The sequence below is a fragment of the Castor canadensis genome, chromosome 6, assembly GCF_047511655.1.
Source record: "Castor canadensis chromosome 6, mCasCan1.hap1v2, whole genome shotgun sequence".
In the NCBI taxonomy this organism is placed as follows: Eukaryota; Metazoa; Chordata; class Mammalia; order Rodentia; family Castoridae; genus Castor; species Castor canadensis.
In genome coordinates, this window is record NC_133391.1 from 71,776,896 (window position 1) to 71,796,504 (window position 19,609).

A 19,609-nucleotide genomic window follows, 5' to 3' on the forward strand; every position below is an offset into this window, starting at 1 on the left:
TTTGGGTAAAGTGACTCTTGTTCTCATTTGCATACTGCCTAGAAATACCTAGATTCACAAATGCTCTTTAGACCAGTTTTAATATGCAATTAATTAATTAATATCATTGATACATTCATTTGTATTTGCCTGAAGTTCTTGATTTTATTATTTTTGAAAATTATACTTCAATAAGAGCTAAGCATTATACAGATTTATTTGAGAGACAGATTGGGGCTTTAAGTATTGAGAAATGTATTAGAAGGAGAAATGGATGCTTAAAAAAGGGAAGGATTTTGGATTAGGATAAAAGAAGTTTGAAAGAGTTAAAATGAGGAACCAGGTATGGTGGTGCACAACTCTGAATCCAGCTACAAAGGAGGCATAGGTAGACGGAGCTTGGTGCAAAGTCTGCCCAGTAAAACCAAGCGACCCTACCTGAAAATAACTAAAACAAAGGGCTAGGAACATGGCTTAAGTGGTAGTAGGCCTGCCTAATAATTACAAGGCCCTGAATTTAAACCCAATACCTCTAAAAAAAGAAATGAGGAAGTATCTTTCCTGAGGTTTAATACCTCTCTCTGAAGTTGGCCTTGTGTTTCTTCCATTATCTTCATTTAGAATCAAACACTCTTGATCCAGAGGAGTCATTTCTGGCACTTCAGTCAAGACCTTCAGCATGTAGCTACAACTGGGGAAATTGTAAGCAATAGTGTTCCAGGAGGAGTTGCTGAGTGTAGGGTGGCATATTCTTCTCAAGGGTGAGTTGTCCTTGGTAGGGAAAAGGAGAGAAAAAAAATACAAAGCTCAAACTCCTTCATTGTGGAATTTTTTCTAACATGGAAGTGTTGGCAAGTTACAGCCTCCCAATTTCACACTTCAGATCAACTGTAAGAAACAAATCAAATAGTAATAAAAGGTAGATACAGGATGTGAATATTTAAAGAAAGTGGGCTCATAAATATTTGAGGCAGACCATGAAATGTCTGAGCTCCACTTTCTGACAACCCTTTGGTGGTCTGTCCCCCTGTACCTGGCACATCTTTCAGAGGAAAATAAATACTTGGCTGTTTGAGGGACTGAGAGCTAATTTGGGGATCTTGAGATGGAAGGTATTAGGAAAAGTTTTCAAAACCTTGAGGGACTAAAGGGAAAGCCTGTGGGCCTTCAAGAGTTTTGTAAGAAATACTCAGCTATCAGAGAGCCGATTACATAATAGAAGAGCAGGAATTCACAGAGGGTTTTTACGTGCCAAGGCAAGTGCTTGGGTCTTTACAAACATAACCCATTTAAATATCCATTTAGTCGGCAAAGGAGATTATTATTCTGGATTCTTCATAGACAAGGCCAGTGAGGCTGAGATAAGAAATAGTTCCAAGGTCACATGGTTAGAAGGTGGCAGGATGAGGGCTGTAACTGAGAAAGAAGTCAAGTGAGTTGCAGTAGGAAACTGGGTTCCCTCAGTCTCTGTTGGGAGAGTCAGAGAAGAGGAAGTCCATTTCTTATTTACAACTCACTTCTGAAAGTCCTTGAAACTTTCTGAATGAAGATCTAGGGACTCTCCTGGCCTTCTCAGCCATGTTGCTTTCATTGCAGCAGTATAAGCTTGGTGATGATTTGCCCAATGGTATTTATGGCCCAAGTGTGAAAATCACCAAACCTGGAGAAGTATATAGAAGGGGCCTTGTGAGCTCAGTGTTCAGAAACCCCTCAAGTTTCCACACATTTTCCCAAAGTCAGAGACCCAGGCCTTTCCTCACTATAGAAGGTAGAAACTAAAATTTGGCAGTAGGCACTTCTAAAGGAAGATTCTAGCTGTCTACTTACATGCAATCCTTGATTCCTCCCTTCCCCTCAACTCCAAGATCCAACCCATCAGCAAGTCCTCACAACTCCACCTATAAAATATATTTGAAACAGTCCACTTTTCTTTACATCCACTCCCAGTACCCTAATCTAACAATTATCATCTGTAGATTAAGTGATTGCAACATACTAACTGCACCCCTTTGGCCTACCATTAATTCATCTCCCATAGTGCCCTATGCCAAATTTAAACTTTTCCATGGCTCATCAGTGCATTGAAGAAAAACTCCAATCACCTCAGTAGGCTGCAAGGTGCTGCATAATTTTGGCCCCTGCCCACCTTTCCAACTTCCTCTCAAGCCAGACTTTTCTTAATCACCATAGTCTAGCAGCAGCCTTAAAAAAATAGGTGCTCGTTCCTGGTTTTTCCTTTCCTGAGAAGCTCATCTTTCCACCTGAAGCTCTTTTCTCCACTTTTACATGGTAAGCATAAACCAAATTCCATCTCTCAGTTTAAATGTCACCCATACCACCATTTTCACTCTCCCACTCCCAGTTCTTATTTGTCCTCTTGATCTTTTCATTGCTTCATAGCAGCGAGGAAAATTCGCTACTACTTAAGTATTTTTTAAAATTGGTGTTCTTTGGCTGTCTGACACACAAGGGTCTAAATTCCACGAGAGCAGGAAGGATGTCTGTTTTGTTCACTGTGGAACTCATGTGCTTGTTTTACTTCAACACTCATGTTCTTATGCCTAATGCTATAATAAGACATTTTGAGTCCTTAAGCAATGAAAAAAATTATCAAAAGTATGGTTCCTTCCATAGGCAACCAAAACCAAAAACTACACCAAAGTTAAAATAAAATATGCACATATACTGAAATGAACCTGGTTTATTCCTAGATAAGTTTGGAAAAGGTCACTGAAACAGAATTTTCTGATTTCTTTGGTATTCCTGATTTGGTGGTACCCTAAGTCCGTGTGTTGTCTGACCTAATAATCTAAAACTGCCCAGGTCTTGAAAGGGAAAAGCTGTTTCTGGTTTCAGCATCAGAGCAAAGGTGTGTATTATCACATAAATCAGTAATCTGCGATGGAGCAGTGGCCACTGTGAAAGTCTCATGCCTCCTTTCTATACTGTGAGAAAATTAATCTTTTGATCTCTTTTCATGACTTCTTATCCCTAAAGCTTTTCAGTTTCTTAACTATTCTTAAATATTAATCTCCCAAATAAATTGCCAAAAGAAAAACAGAGGAAAGAAATGTGTTTTGTATGTGTTGGGAGGTAGAAGAGGCAAAACACTTCCATCAAACAGGTAAGCTACACATACCAGCTACACGCTACATACCAGGATTAAATGAAAACAGTCACATGACATCTTCTGCACTAGGATCTGCATATATATCCTTCCCTTTATCTGAAACAACCTGCTTTCCCATCCTACAGTCCCTCTATTATGTTTTACATAGTCTCCCAAACTAAGTGACATCCTTTGAGCACCCTATATTTCTCTCTTATGGCTCTCAACCTAGTTTATTTTTTGTACCCATGCAATCTCTCCTTTTCTTTAGAGTGTAAGCTCCATAAAGGGAGTGCTCATATTATGACTCACACCTACATCCCTGATACCTAGCACCAACACATAGCAACAGCTAGCAGTAAACATTTGTTAGATTGCTGTATCAATAAAGAAACCAATGAATATTGTCCCTGAAGTCAAAATGCTAACAATAAAATAGGAGAGAATGACAAAAAAAATATTTACCATTAGCCATCATGAAATAAAATGTGACAAATGACAACATCTGTTGATATATTTTGTGGATTTTTTTTTTTGGTTTCTGTTGTTGCTTTTTGAGGCACGGTCTCATTGTGTAGCCCAGGTTTACCTCAAATTTGTGATTGCCTTCCTCAGACTCCTGAGTGCTGGGATTACAGTTATGATACAACACACCTGGCATGATGTAAAGATGCCCTGAAGGAAGCGATGGCTAGATCTTAGTGGTTGAAGCATTCAGGCAGGAAAGGGACTTCCAACAGAAACAGGGGAAGCCACTGTATTCTTCAGCTTACTATAAGGAAATATCTGAGGCAATTAATACATAGAACAAAAAGGTTCATTTTGGCTCATGATTCTGGAAGTTCCAGTGCAAGACTGGTAGCCCAGTGCTTTGGGCTCTGGTGAGTACAGCACATAATGGTAGAAACAATCATGTCCACCACATCACATGAGCAAACTGCTGACCTCATGAGACGGGATGCAAGATGGAGACAGGAGGAGAGAGAGGGAGAACGTAAGGCAGAGAAAGAAGTAAAGGGAGAGATCAGAGTGCCATAGTACTCTTTTACGAATATTCCTTCAATGACCCAAGGACCTTTTACTATACTCCACCAATATTACTATCCTATGGGACCAAGCCTTTAGCACATGGACTTTTGGAAGACACTCATCCAAACCATCCAGTTTTGATTGTTTTGGGGGAGAAATCCAAACATTTGCCTATCTCTGAGACGAGCATCTCCAGAATTCATTCTAGTATGCTGACAGCTGGTCTCCAGTTATAACTTGCTCATTAGCCCAAACTAATCTGAGTGTTTCAGACAATCCATAAAATGTTCCTTCCATAACTGTAGTATTAGAAATGATTCATAGTGACATTTATTAATATTATTTATCATAGGGCAGTTACTCTACTTGGCCCACACAAACTTTGATCTTTAAAACAACACAATCCAATGGTGTAGGTACTGCTATGATGTCATATAGATGAATAAACTGAGGCACAGAGATGTGAAGCAACTGGCCCAAGGTCAAATGGTGACGCTTGGGCTAAGTCTAGGCAGTCTGTCTGAGAGCCCATGATTTGCAGATTCCTTCCATTATACTGTGGCATCCCCTGAAATTTTAATGCCATTTTGGAGTCAAGACCCACCCTGTACTTTTTCAGACTTCTCATAGAAGTTACAAGTCAAAGTTGGAAAGGTCCCACTAGTATTACTGAACAATAAGCTGTTAGAGTAAATCAGCGTACCATGCATGCTGATGAGGGTGTGCTAGGCAGTTTCCACTATGCATAAACAAACATTTATTGTTAGTAGCTGTGTTTTAAATCTGTGGTAGATAGACATTATACTAACATGTATACATGCTAACAAGCATAATTGTCTTTGTTTATAACTATGAGAAGGATCATATATATGGTCAATAATATTAAAATAACTTATATATCCATGATTCAGTACCAAAAGTTGTTTTTTTATTTGCTGGTTTACTAATCAGCAAATATTTACCACATGGCCAATTTACCCCAGGCACTGGTCACAAGTAAATACACAAACAAAACTCCCTGCCATTTTATAGCTCATATTTTGGTTACAGAAATACAAATAATTAATATGACAGATTATTACTATCATATAGTATATTAAAATTATAGAGCATACAGGCAAATATAGAGAGTATATAACATACTCAATAATACATTAAGCTACATTATGTTTTACTATACTACATTATATTTTTACCTTTTTTTTATGATATTATTGTTGTGCTGGGGGTACATTGTGACATTTACAAAAGTGTTCACAATATATCATAGTTGAATTCACCCTCTCCATTATTCTCCTTTATCCCCACCCTCTATTCCTGGAATAGTTTCAGCAGGCTTCATTATTCTATTTTCATACATGAGTACATAATATTTCCACTACATTCACCTTCCTGCAACCCTTCCTCTCCCCTCCCACTGATCCTGACCCCCCCCCAGACAGGACCTATTTTATCTTCATGTTCTACATTAGATAATTAATATTAACCATATATATAGCACATGGAAATATAAAGCACAATTAGAGAGAAATGATAACAGACAGGAGTGAAATTTTAAAATTTCTTTCCTTAATTAAAATTTTTTAAAATATAATTGAAGTCTGTTTCACTAAAAGCAAAAATAAAAATTGGCTTTCAGATTTATTCTCTAGGGTCAATCTCTTTAACTTTCCAATTTTTATTTATATTCTGCTGAAGCCACAAATTTCATTTAAAAATGAATACATAACAATTAAAGTAAATCATATATAATTAAAGTAAATATTTGAAGAAAAGTATTATAAACAATGGTAGTGCTGCATGGGTATGAAAAAAAAGTGAGAAAGTAGAAGTGGTTAAGTTGGGGAATGGTTAAAACCAGAAACACCAAATAATTCCCTCATCCAATTCACTCCTGGTTATCTGTGTCTTTGTTGAAGGGAGTTGGGAAACCAGAATCACTCACTCCAATCCAGTCAATTCTTGGTGCTGAGGTGAAATGTTCTATAGCAAGGCCAATCTCAGCATGCCTAAACTTAACAGCCAGCAGTTCCTTCTCTGCTCACTTACAAGACTATCTTTGTGGAGGAAATGATGAAATACAGAGAATACAAAAAGAAGCAAGATGATTGCAACCCATTCTTCATGTTGCACAACTACACTTGAGTGATGGAGATTTGGAATTATGTGCAGACTGCATGACTGTGGAGACTCTGGCAGAAGGCAGGGGCCTCTAGCCACACAAAGCAGGATGTTGTCTTTCCCTTGGAGTGGACCCCACGTATCAGGTGCTGAGGAAGAGTTGCAGTCCTTCCTTCCACCACCTAGTCACCTTCAAGTCAATTCTGTGAAATTAAACCTGTGGCACCAAGGGCAACCCCGTGTGGAAAAAATCCTCTCATGTTTTCACATCAACTACATATGAATAGTAACAAAGAACTATAGCCAATGTTTACTGAACACTTATGCACTACACAGTGTGCTAAGGCTTCATATACGTCATCCCACTCACTTTGCACAATGACTCATGAGGGTCTATGATTATTTACATTTTAAAGATGATTAAATTTTCCCAAAGCATACTTACAGTGAATACTGGCACCAGAAATCCAGCCTAGGCTAACAGACTATGAAATTAGTATCAATCCCATTTAAACTCTTAAATAACTGTGAGTTAAGAATAAAGATTGTCTTCATTCTGTGGAGGAATGGCAGAAAAGCAACTATCATGAGAACAAACACTAATGTTAGAAGAGTCAGTTTTAATTATGGCTCTGCCATTTATTTGTCATGTAAATTTGGGGAAAGTTATTTGACTCCTCCAAGATTTACAATGTCTTTAACTGACAAGTTTTAGAGAACATGTGCTCTCTTAGGGCATCAGTGTTATCGCCATCATCACCATCACCATCAACTTCATTATCACAGTTATCATGTATTTAGTATTTTCCCACCTAAATTATCTCTCCTACCTGAAATTGTCATGTTCTTTCCTTAAAGCCCTTAGATTAAGTAGTGGCTACAAAGTACTACTGCTAATAATAATAATAATAATAGTAAATATTTATTGTACACTTACTTACATGCCAAGTGCTTTTAGTGCATTATCTCAATCAATCTTTACTATTGCATGAGATAAATACTAGAGTCATCTATAATTTATAGTTAGAAACAGAACACAGGTATAACTCAACACCGCTGATTGCACTTCCAGTGTTCCTACCTACCAACCTGACTAACAGCTGGCTTCTGAACTCCAAAAGAGCATCCACAAAAATAGCATGGAATTAGATGCAGAAAATCAATCACTCCAGGAGTTTGATAACACCAAGTATGGAACTGTCCACCAAGTAGTGCTGCTAAGAACCTTAGTTGTTCAAAGGAATTTCCTGTTTCTCTATTTCAACTTCCTTTTCCTTAGGAGTGTGTCAGCACCTCCAAGTCCTCTTCAGAGGGGGACCTGGAAAAACAGTGTGACCAAGTGACCAACACAAGCTAGGAATAGTGCAAAAGAATCGAACAGACTTTCAGTTTTTGGCAAAGTCCAACCTTGAATGGCATTGAGTAAAAGATGCTAACAAGGACAGACAAATTTGCAGTAGTAATAATCTGTTATCATACAAGAAATTTTCTCCACATTTGATTTTATTTTTCTCTGATAGCAAATTTAATACGTTTCATTGAAAAGGACAGAAAAATGCAAAAAAAAAAAAAAAAAAAAACTAAGCTACTTTGGATATTTCAGTCTAGCTATCCATTAAATTCTAATTATTCTTTTTCCGTACCTTTTCACCATTGTCCCCTTTCTAAAGTCCTGTAGCCCAGGGTAGTGGAGACCAACATCATCTCAGAGGGCAGTCTCTCAACTTCATTCCTCTTTGCCTCTGCAGCTTGCTGTGCTCCTCTCCCCTCCCCCTAACCTGCCGCTTACCATTGGCTATTGCCATGACAACCAGCAGCTGCCAGGCAGGCTGCTTCTACCGCAGCAGGGGTGGGGCTGTTGGGGGTGGGGGAGGGAAAGGAGGAGCCAGAGGAGGTATCTGCTGCAAGTTCCTGGCTGCTTCTGAGCTCACCCCATCCTCCAGGAGGGAGGAGGCCCAAGTGATGCTGCTGCTGTTGCCGCCTCTGCTGCTGATATTCTAGTGGGGCTGGGAAGGGTGGTTCCTATTCGCACCGTCGCCAACCACAGAGGGAGGGAAAAAAAAAATCACAGCAGCCGCTGCTGATGTTGGGTTTGCAGGCTGCATACGACTTGAGCACAAGGAAAATGGATTCAGTTTGCATCTCTTCCTCCTTTCAGCAGTTTCTCCGGGTCTCATCATGGTAAGTAGGAGACAGTGGGGCTACCTTCTTGGTTTAGCTGGTTATTAAATGACTTGTGTATACATTTGTGGCCTGGACTTGAACAATGACTCGCGTCTCAGTCTAGGAGGGGGAGATGTGGAGACAGATGAGGATGGAGGCAGAGGACGGTTGCTAGGAAGAGAGAAGTGAGAAGGCATCCGCTTGATTTTTTTTTTAATGGTGTCTGATTTTTAATCTCAATTTGGCTGAGTATACAGACTGAGCCTCTTGATTCCTTTCCTTCCAAGCTTAGGAACAAAATCAGGAAAAAGAGCTAATAACATGAAAAAGGAGTTGTTGAAAAGAATTGTTTCATTTGCAGCTCTCACATACAGTTTTGGGCCTTCCTCAAAAATACATTCTTAAATATAAGGTACTTTTGCTTATTTTCTTTATTCCTAAGGTGGCCCTAGAATTTGATATTCTATTTCCTATTCTAATGCACTCATTGAAAAACCATTTGACAGATCCAGAGTTTCATTTTTAGTATATAGATTTGATTGTGAATATACACAAATGCCTCGTATGGATAGGACTATCATATACAAACTTATTACTTAGATATATATTTCATTTACCAAGAATGTTTATATAGAGAGTGTGTTTGCTTTGCTGTCATTATGGGTTTTAAATGTCCTTGCATGCTTGGAAGTAATTGCATATTTTTGAAACTATTTTGCTGGATTGTTTTATTTTTCACTGTCTTCATTTAGGTTAATGTGACATTTATTCCTATTATTGTCTCTTGGTTTCCTTGTGACCAATTACAAACAATTATGCTTATTGTTTGACTTGTATTATAGAGCTAGATGTGAATTCCTAGGCTGCCTCCCTTCTGTATATTTCATCGGGTTTATAGGCCTGTATCTAGGGCTCTGAATTTACAATGATGAGAAAGAGAAGTGACTTTGGTATTATTTTGCATCCAGCATTTTCCCAAATTAATGTCAAAACAAATCAGTTCCCTTGAAATTCTGCCCCAACCCTTTCATGGTGGTACAGTGTGTCTCAGGTAGCACAGCCGAGCTGGGAGGTGAGATACATTTGTTTTATTTAATAGTGCTGCTATTTGCTGCTCATCCCTTCAGTATCCAGGCACCATTTTATAGTTCTGTAAGATGTGTTACCGGTCTGCTTCTGGAAGTCATTAAGCAGGAAAGTAGGATTGTTTTACAAATCTAGGTGTTCCAAGCACCCTAGGATAACCATTTCCAAATTAGCCTGCTCATGCAATAAAATGAAAGACAGTGAGCAAAGCTTAGCAGGAGAATGTGTGGCTGTAGCTGAAATGGGGGCGATTATAGTTTATAAATGCTTACTGGCTTCTGCTTGACCTTTTACTATGTCAAGGCTTTAACACAGCTCAGGATACTAAAAGTGCCAGAAATGAGTAGCATACATGATTCCATTCCTACCCAGGATAATGGATTTCATTGAATTAAAGCCAGAAAAATCCTTGCAGGTAAAACTAGTGTGTATGATGAATGCACTATTAGCACAAGTGCATTCATCACACACACTAATTTTATCCATCAAGTTCTTCTCCAACAATATCATTGTCAGTACAAACATTTTTTGCAATGTAAAATAAGTGAGTTTTGTTTTAATCTTGTGTTTTTCACCCACTCTCCCTCATTTATAATTTTTACATGTGTCAGTTTTATAGTTGTATTTCTCTGTGAATAATTGTACTATTTGGTTTATAGATAGGAAAACTCCTTAGTAACTTAATTTAATATGCCCCTGGCATGTCATACATTATATGAATTCCACACTCTGTAAACACATGCTACCGTGTGCCTAATTGTAACAACTACAGAAAGTAGGGCAAGGAAGGGTTTACTAGGCTTGTATGTCTCATCGAAATTTTTAAAACACATGTCCTGAATTTTTAATGATAACCTTTGACTTCCAAAATTCAAAATTCAGGTAGATCTAGAGTAAACATTAAAAAGTTAAGATATATAGCAGTTAATTCTATTTTACACAATGAAAGTGGATACCTTGAGGCTTTGTTTTTATTTCCTTTGTGTTGAGTTTTTATTTGGATGTGTTTTTGTGGGCCAAATTGGTACAGTTGAGCAGAGGCACACCATCCTAGGACATGGGCTTAAAACTCACTGCTGTAAACTGGTTCAGCAATGAGACCCTGTCTCCAAGGAATGATAAAGAAACAAGAATTATGTCATTTGGAGAAGAGAAAATTGAGAGTTGACAATCATTTGTTTCAGATAAGCTGCTGGTTTTACATGGGACATTGCTTATTGCTATTTTTTGGAACCTAAAATATGGTCAATGGGCTTCAAGTTCATTAGGAAAAGTGAAGATCAGAAACATAAAATGTAGAAGTTCTTCAAGGTGTGAGTAGTCATGTTAATTGTTAGATAAAGCAGTACACTCTTTTGTCATCAAAACCTCCAAAAGTATGACCTAGATATGTGTTTGCCTGAGGTAGACTAGATTCCTCCTCAAGAACTCCTCTGCCTCTTTCCAGAGTAAACCATACCTTCAAGAGCATGTGTTTAGTTGTTTAATATCACATTACTTCTAGACCTATAACAGCAAAATTCCATTTTGCAATGAGCTTCTAAGTTACAAGATCTGAATATTTTTAAAGAATTTGATTGAGCATCTGCCTGGAGAAATTTTTATGTAATCCTGACAGATATAGGCATTAACCTGTTCATAAGTCCCTCTTTCTCAGCAACTTTATGGAGTGAGATACCAAATATCAATATTAAAATTACTCCCTGTTGTACGGTTAATTTTGAGATGTGTGATATATTACTTAGTAGAGTCTAGATACAAAATAATTCAAGAGCTACCAAGCAGATGTCAGAAAAAATATGAACAACACATGTAAATGATTGTTTGCATGTATTTTTCAAATGTGCAATTTGAATAAAAGGTACTAATTACTTCTTACCCAAAAACTGTCTTGAAAATACCTTTCTTTTGTGGTACTGGGGCTTGAACTCAAGACCTCACACTTGCTAGGCAGGCATTGTACCACGTGAGCCTATCTACTAGCCAAAAGTGCCATTCTTGTTGGAATATTAAAATTAAATATTTCAAGTGCTATGTAAATCTTTAAGAACACCTATTTCAACTAAAATGCACATTATTTATTTTAGTATTTTGTGATTAGATGTTTTCTAATTCTTCAATTTGCCTCAGGCCATATTTTAATTTATATGCATTTCTGCAAGTCTTTTTCAGGATAACATAGAAAATATTTGGAGACTAAAAACTTCTTTCTATGTTTCTCATTGATTCATAAATCATTGATGCTGCCCCAAATTTATCATGAAATGAAAACCAAATTTGTCATGGAAGTTTCAACATAAATAATTCAACAATGAACTTTTATTGAAATAAATAAACTAGGTTTATATTTCATTGTTACTCTGAGAAGTCAATTACAATTCTCCCTGTTTACACATCCCACTATTATTTTATCAAGCACAATGTGTTTTCAAGCAAGATGAATTAATCAATTGGCTAACACTATTTGTAGAGCTCTTATATGATTAGCAGAATTTGCTTATGCTAACAACGTAGAATTTCCTTGGAGGATATAAGATGTACATATGTGAAATAGTTAATTATGAAACAATATACTGCAGTTATAATTAGTACTGTAAATATACCTTATGTTATTATAATCTTTTAAGCTCTCAAGGTTATTTTCCATTCTTTACTTATTATTTTATACTCCCAAGTTCTATACTACTAGTAAAGTTGTTATAATTTTTAAATAAGTGAAAATTGTTTCAGGAGATCAAACTTGTCCAAATTTGTGTTTGGTAAATCGTCTAACATCCCAAGTCTTATGAGTACAAATCTAGAAGGGGTGAATGTGATCAAATATATTCTATACATGTGTGGAAATACTAAAAAGAAAACCTCCACATTGTAAAATGTAGAAAAAAGAAAGTGTAACAAATTAACTTGAATATTTTATTTATAAAGTATAATAAATCTGCATTGTGTTACTCACTCTTATTTGGGTTTTATTTGAATATTTCACGTACCTTGATATTTTTGACCATACTGAATTGCCGAATTGATTGTGCATTTAGGGTATCTGCCCAAAAAAAGACACAAAAATATTTTAGAAAAATCTGGGCCTCTTCATATTTCCTTTTACATTATTTTCTATTCATACATAGAAACACTCACACATAGAGGATTTCATAAATGGACCATACTCTAACCATTGATTATATTTCTTTTACTTTCTATGTGGTGGACATTTTTTAATGTCAATGAATATGTCTACTAAATTTTTAATCTCCATTTGCATTTTTCTCCATGATTCACGTTTGCTTTTCCCCACTTGGGAATCTTTACACATTGCTGTAACTACTTCTCAGATACAGGTAGAGCCTGCTTATTTACCTCAGCTGTGAGCCAGGTATTATTCTCAGGAAATATGAGCTCTGTTGCCTACCTGCCACTGGGTCTCACAATGAGTAATAAATTAACCTCTTGTCTGCTAATAATGAATGAGTTCTAACCCCAAGTTAGTGAAATCCTTGTTTCATTCACTAGGAAGTTCACTAGGTGTGTACAACAGCAGCAATTAAAACACAAAGCCAAGAACAAATCTCTTTTAGATTCATGTCATTCTCTCCCAGTGTGATAGCAGTGCATCCTGTAGTTGTAACCTGTGTGACCAACTCAAATCCTTTATGGAAATATTCTTAAATGATATACACTCAGCTGTACACGATTTCTCAGTATAAACCAAGATTCATATTTGTCATCATTAAACATGTATAGAATAGTTTTCCAGTGAATGCCTGGTCATCTGACTTCCTCATCTTCAACATATACATTATGTATATGATACTTCCTCATCTTCAATATACATTAGGTCTCGATTTCGGTAAGTATGCCGTCTTGAAGAGAATTCCATAGGTGTATTTCCTGTACCCTATATGTTTCCCTCACAGCACTTACAAAAAGTTCTAATTTTAGAACTAGTTATTTTCCCTTCCCTTTGCTAGATGATAAGCTCTATGAGGGCAGAAAATGGGGCCGTCTCATTCACTGATTAAAATAATCTTTGGCACAACATATGTTCTACATAAACAATTTTGACCAACTGACTGACCAACTGATCCAGTGAATGAGTGTAGAGTCCTCAATGGCCATTGGCCCGTGATTATGGAGGAGATTTCCATCCACTAGTAGTTCTTTAGACTGTGACTCTCATCGTGTGTGTGTGTGTTTGTGTGTGTGTGTGTGTGTGTGTGTGTGTGTGTGTGTGAACTCAGTGCCTCGCAGTTGCTATTCAGATACTACCACTTGTAGGTTTGGGGATATTGCCCAATGGTAGAACACTTCTCTAGCAAGCACAGAGCCCTGGATTTGATCCCCAGCATGGCAAATAAATAACCTGTAAAAACAAAATAGATTGTATTCATATGTATGATATTCTAAGGATTTTGTTAAGCTATTGATGGGGAAAATAAAATTCATAAAGGTAAAAAGCACAATATTTAATAATCCATCATTAAAGATTTTTCACTACGTGCTGACATAAGAAAAGCTATAAACATTTCTGTGATTCTTTTATTTCCCCTTTAGAATCTGTATTAGAAGTTGAAAATAGTGAAATTGTTAATTTGAATTTACTAAAATAAATTAGTAATTTAATTATTATTAGCATCTAATTATATGATACACATTCATAGCAATTCTGCTGTTCTAGAAATCCACTCTACCAAATTCATTAATCACATACAAATCACTCCTTAATGTCTATCTCCCCAAAGTAAGGTGAAACAAATGTAATTTGTTCAAAGATAAATTAAGGCACCTTCTGCTTTTATGAAGGTTTGAAATCAAATATAAAGGGTGACATGGAAGAAAGATTATGTTTGACAGACACAGAGACATACCTTCAAGCCACTGTGTATACCTTCAAGCTATCTGGGTGGGTGCCTAACCTGCTGATACACTGAAACTTAAGTAGGATCTAAGTCGAGATGATGGAATTTACTGCAATTCCTGAATTTTGGGAGTTCAGTCATAATTAAAATGCACATGAAGAACCAAATCTGACTAAGTTTGGTTCACCACTTATTTGGTCAGAGAACAATTCATTGCCATTATTTTCAAGAACAAAATTTTGCTGGGATTGTTATGACTACAAAAGTCTGTGAGTGTCTAGCTAAGTAGAAATGGTGATATTTTCATTATGCCTTCTGCTTCAAACTGGAAATATTCCTGTGGAAAGTGCTTCCCTGTATAACCACATTAAAAATGAAAACTAAGCAATAATTTCTCATCTGGCTCTTGTATAGCATTTCAGGGACAGAGGTACCTTCCAAAAAGAAGCTGAGTTCTGCCTCTGTAGTCATCACTGAAATCCATACTTAAGACCCTTACAAACTCATAAAATCAAATGTACCTAATTTGAACCTATTTTCTAAGACAAAGATTGCTGGAATTTTAGATGCTACAATACTGATTAAAACAACTTTTCCAATAAGTGTTATTCTGCAAAATCTAGGTTATTCTGTCATTTTACCAGAAATCATTAAATGATGAGCAAAGCCATCAACAATTACTTTTTTGAGAGAGGGTGTTGCTGGGGATTGAATCAGAGTCTCACATATGCTAGGTAAATGCTTTACCACTAGGCACCACCCCAAGTCATCAACAACTACTTTTTATATAATGATAAGAAATTTGGAGAATCAATTAAAAAAAAAATCCATGGTGGAATTCACAGCCTGCTAATTCAACTTGTTGATACTGATAAGATGGAGAGAAAGACTTGAATGTTTTGAAAATATGTGTTATAGACCTTTCTTATGAAGTTCTTAGATAATTCAGATTATGAAGGTGGACACTCTGGAACTGCTGTGTTTTCTCCAACATCTGCTCAGCACTAGTCACCTACGGCCAAAGGCAGGAATTACTCCAACTGCACTGGCTCAGACTCAGCCTCCTATGTCTATTAAGAAGTAATTTAAGTGATAGATAATTACCATTTTATATTTTGCATAAAACATAAAATTTTGTAGTTTAGAGAATATATGGGATTTCTAGCTGTATTATGGAAAACAACTGAATTTGTTATTTTCCCTTTATATGTTGATTAATTGATTTTTTTTTTCTTTTATGCTATTGGGGTTCACATGAAGGGCCTTGGCACAATTAATATGTGATACCATTGAGCTATATTACTTGTCCCTCCTTTTATCTTTAAAGCTCTTCACTTAATGAAAGCACCTGTAAGATTTAGAGTTTGTAGTATTTTTAGCCAGATGGCAAAAATATAAACAAAAATTAAAACTAAATCCTAGGTTTAAAATATGAACTAACTCAGAACTCTTTCCCTTGGTTAATTTTACATAGAAGGAATAGTTTACCCCCTCACTCTCCTCTTAGCTAGATTGTTCACATTTTAGATCTGCAGGGTGCAATGCTACACTTGAAAATAAAAGAAGTGAAAACACTGGTCTGCAACAAGAGGAAATTGACCTTCAGGTTTTTATCCTGCATCGTTTTAATGAAGTCTAGTGTCCAGATCCATGTAGAAATACACCTGATTCATTCAAATGCTCTTTTCTGGGCAGGTTTAACTACACATGTTGCCTAATCTCTTTTGACTGTAGTACATGATTTTATATTTTTCTCCTTTCTACTTATGACTCTGAAATGGCCTAAATGGTTTGTCCAAGGCCCCTGAAAGGTAGTAAAGAGACAAGATGAATATTCCTAGTCAGTCATTGGTCATTTGCTTACTGAACTTTCACTAATGTTTATATAGTTTGAAAACAGTAACTATCTACATTTATTTTGTATAATCCTCTTGCTTTGGAACATTGACTTTGTAGTCAAAAAATAATCTAAGCAGAATTGATCCATTCTCAATTCACATGTTGCCATCACTAAATATGTTCTGCTGTGTTTAAATGCTGTTTGACTAACCAAAGGACCTTTATGACAGAATGAAAAGCATTTTGTTCAAGGGATGTACTTTGAGTAAAGATACCTTCTCTTTGGGTCATTCTGAAAATTGTTTTGGACTCAATACTGACTCATCTTCACTCTTGTGAAGGCATGGAAGATACATAGTTTGGAAGTTTCTTTATAATTGAAGCAAAACAATTTATTCCAACAACAAATGGGATAGCTGTGACCCTGTTAATGAGAATATCTGATATGCTCTGATTATAACAACTACCAAAAAAGTAAAACAACCTTTTCCAAATTATTCAGAAAAGGAGAGTTAATTAAATTCTTTGAGCACTTCTTTTGTGTCTGTTATGCTGTGTTTTATTCATGTTTTTTTTTCAGTTAAGCTGAAGTACAGTTAAATAGGTTTCATTAGTATCAGAGCCGAAAGTGACCATAAAGACAAACATTTGATAAAAATGAATTGTCTCTAAATGAAGTTTACTGTTTTAGTTATACTTTGTGGACAATGACAATGACGTTTCAATAGAAAAGTCTGCAAGTTCTAGTGATCCCTCTTATACTCCATCAATTATTTTATGTCTTTCAAGATTAGTAGTCTAAGGTATTGTTGCACAGTTAATGTGTTTATTATTTTATTTTACAAAGAACAAAGGACATTTAACACTTTAGTTAAATCTCACACAAACATCAGTGAGGCAGATATCAAATACTAGTGTATGTAAGTTAGGTCTTTGGTTACCCTTGCCAGTCCTTCCTTTATGCAATCAGTGGCAGCCAGTCTACAGGTACCTGTGTATGGAAACCACTAAATAAGCTGAGTCCTTTCTGTTTGTTTGGTTGGTTGGTTGGCATGTAGGGAGAATATGTATTGATAATTTTCACGAGTATAGTATCGTCATCAACACAAAAGCCTCAGTGAAGAGCCTCAAAATAGAAAGGTTTCATAGACTTCTGATCATTAACTTCAGTCCCTGTCCAAAAGAACTTAGGTTTTTTAAAGGAAAAATGGGCCAAATTTTACAAAGAATAGCAGTCCATGGAACAGTTACAGGGGATAGATATAGAAACCACTTCCCTGCATAAGTCTTTGATTTTGTACACTGACCCCTGTGACTTCTATGTAATGGACTTAACCTATCAATGTTCACCTTGACAAAGATGACTTTGAATTGATCTTCAATCCTCCTTTTCTTCTCTTAAGACATATCTTTCATTTAATGAATCAAACATTGTAATGTTTACATTACTAAATATAAATTATTAAGAGGTATTACTACCTTTCTGTGGCACTGAGGTTTGAACTCAGGACCTCATGCTTGCTATCTTACCACTTAAACCAGTAACTGCCAGCTCAAGTTACTTTTTGAAATAAATTCAGATTAAACAATTTCCAAATGTTTATTTCAAAGACCCAGTTCTTGCTATAGAGGACGACAACACTCTACTACAATTTATGTTCAAAAACAAAGTCCACATAACTGCGACTTTCTCAGTAAGGAGACAAAATAAGGGGTGAATCAATCCTAGTTCTAATATAAACCATTTGAGGATTTTATGTTTAAATAACTATTAGAGATCAATGGGTGAGTTTTGTGTTTTGGTACTATATAATTCAGAAACCCCTTTTTAAAAGCAAGTTTTAAATAGGCATTAAATATATTTTAACAAGAAAATTATCTAGTTTTCCTTTCTACTTTTTTTTCATGCAATTAATACTTAGGGCAAAATGTTAAGCTAAGTTTTTGACAGTTCTGTAAACTATCAACATTTTATTTTCTTCTGAAGAGATTCAAAGAGAAGTTCCATAGGAATTTCATCTGTGGGAAAATCCCCAGCTGCAAAATAGATCAAGCAGCACAAATTCCAGAACTTAATGTGGTGAATAGTATAGTTCCTAGAGTCCAATAGGTTCCATAATATAAATTCCACAGTTCAAGACTCTTTTGTTTCAATTTTTGTTTATAGAGAAAGGCAAGATTTATAACAAGAATAGGATTGAATGAGAAAAGATTGAAATCTTGATTTGTTCGTCTCTCAATACAAATCAGATATATGAACCAAATTAATTGTGGCCTACTTCAACTGTAAAATACAATGAAGTTCTTTAAGTAGTATGCTGTTTAAAAAAAAAGTTTGGTAATAGAGGAAAACATGTAAAATATGTGTTGAAAGTTTTAAAAAGTTCAAAAGTCAAAAGGTAGAATTTAATTCTAATTTTGTAAAGAGGGAAAAATCACACACACACACACACACACACACACACACACTTAAAGGATCAAAATAGTATAAATCAAAATGTTAGGTGGAATTATACAAGTTTTTTCTTTGACTTACAAATTTACTAAAGTACATTCAAATAAGGATTATTGCATAAGAGGACAAAAATCCACATGAACTCTTTGAAGTCCTCAGCCTTTTCCCTTTAGGAGGTAGGCATTTGCATACCCCATCATGAAGCCTTTGCATAATCTCTGCTGCTCTCTCTGAAGTTCAGATGAAATGAGATCTTTCTTTGCTTTAGCCTGTGCTGCAAACAAAACTTTAATATCTTCACATTTGCCATAAAGATAAGAGTCTATGCCTACTTTCCTGTGGCTGTATATTACATTGATGTGCTGTATACTTCATAATGTACTTTAATACTGCCTGACCAAATGTGTCTCAACCATAAATGTTAAGATAACTCAAATGTCTTAGTTCATATGTTAATTATTTGTCAAAGATAATTTTTTGTCATGACATTACCTGGTAAACTTATTTGATTTGAACTAGATAAAGACTTGGACTTTAAAATATTCTTTAAACTAAAAACAAATGGATATTCTTTCAATTTGTGGTCCTGATTTTAAAATATAAAAAAAAATTGTTTAAAGATAATTCTAACACCTACAAGTGTTCTTCTATGGTGTTTGTATGTAGGAGTCAGCAGCAAATGGGAAACCTACAAAGATGAATCAGGATCAATTCTAAAAGTATGGTAAGCAATAAGCTTTCAGGCACTAAAATTAAGATATAAGACCCAGGGGCCTTTATCAGAACATAAGAACATTTACAAGATAGGTATAGAGTATATGAAACCTATACAAGAAAACTTTGTGAGAAACATCAATCAATGCCCATGAATGAAGAAAAACAGCAAATTCCAGAGATAGAGTTCATGCACCTGAAATGGGAAGGGGGCATGCTGTAACCTGCTTTTGTCAAAGGAAAAAAAAAATTACACTTATG

At 35.8% G+C, this 19,609-nt stretch overlaps 2 protein-coding genes across 9 annotated transcripts in view; one reads left to right on the forward strand and one right to left on the reverse strand.

Moving 5' to 3' along the window:
* Scgb3a2 (secretoglobin family 3A member 2) overlaps window positions 1-8,116 on the reverse strand; it is a 174,834-nt gene extending 166,718 nt beyond the window's left edge. For 2 of the 6 annotated variants that reach the window (XR_012449011.1, XR_012449010.1), the window contains exons 1-2: window positions 7,882-8,116; window positions 555-750 (exon numbers count right to left, since the gene is read on the reverse strand). The gene's annotated coding sequence lies outside the window, so the exon portion shown is untranslated. The remainder of the gene's footprint in view (window positions 1-554; window positions 751-7,881) is intronic. The other 4 variants (XM_074076704.1, XM_074076703.1, XM_074076707.1 and 1 more) reach the window with 2 other exon arrangements.
* Window positions 8,111-19,609, forward strand: part of Jakmip2 (janus kinase and microtubule interacting protein 2) — a 149,322-nt gene continuing 137,823 nt past the window's right edge. For all 3 annotated transcript variants that reach the window (XM_074076701.1, XM_074076700.1, XM_074076702.1), the window contains exon 1: window positions 8,111-8,419. The gene's annotated coding sequence lies outside the window, so the exon portion shown is untranslated. The remainder of the gene's footprint in view (window positions 8,420-19,609) is intronic.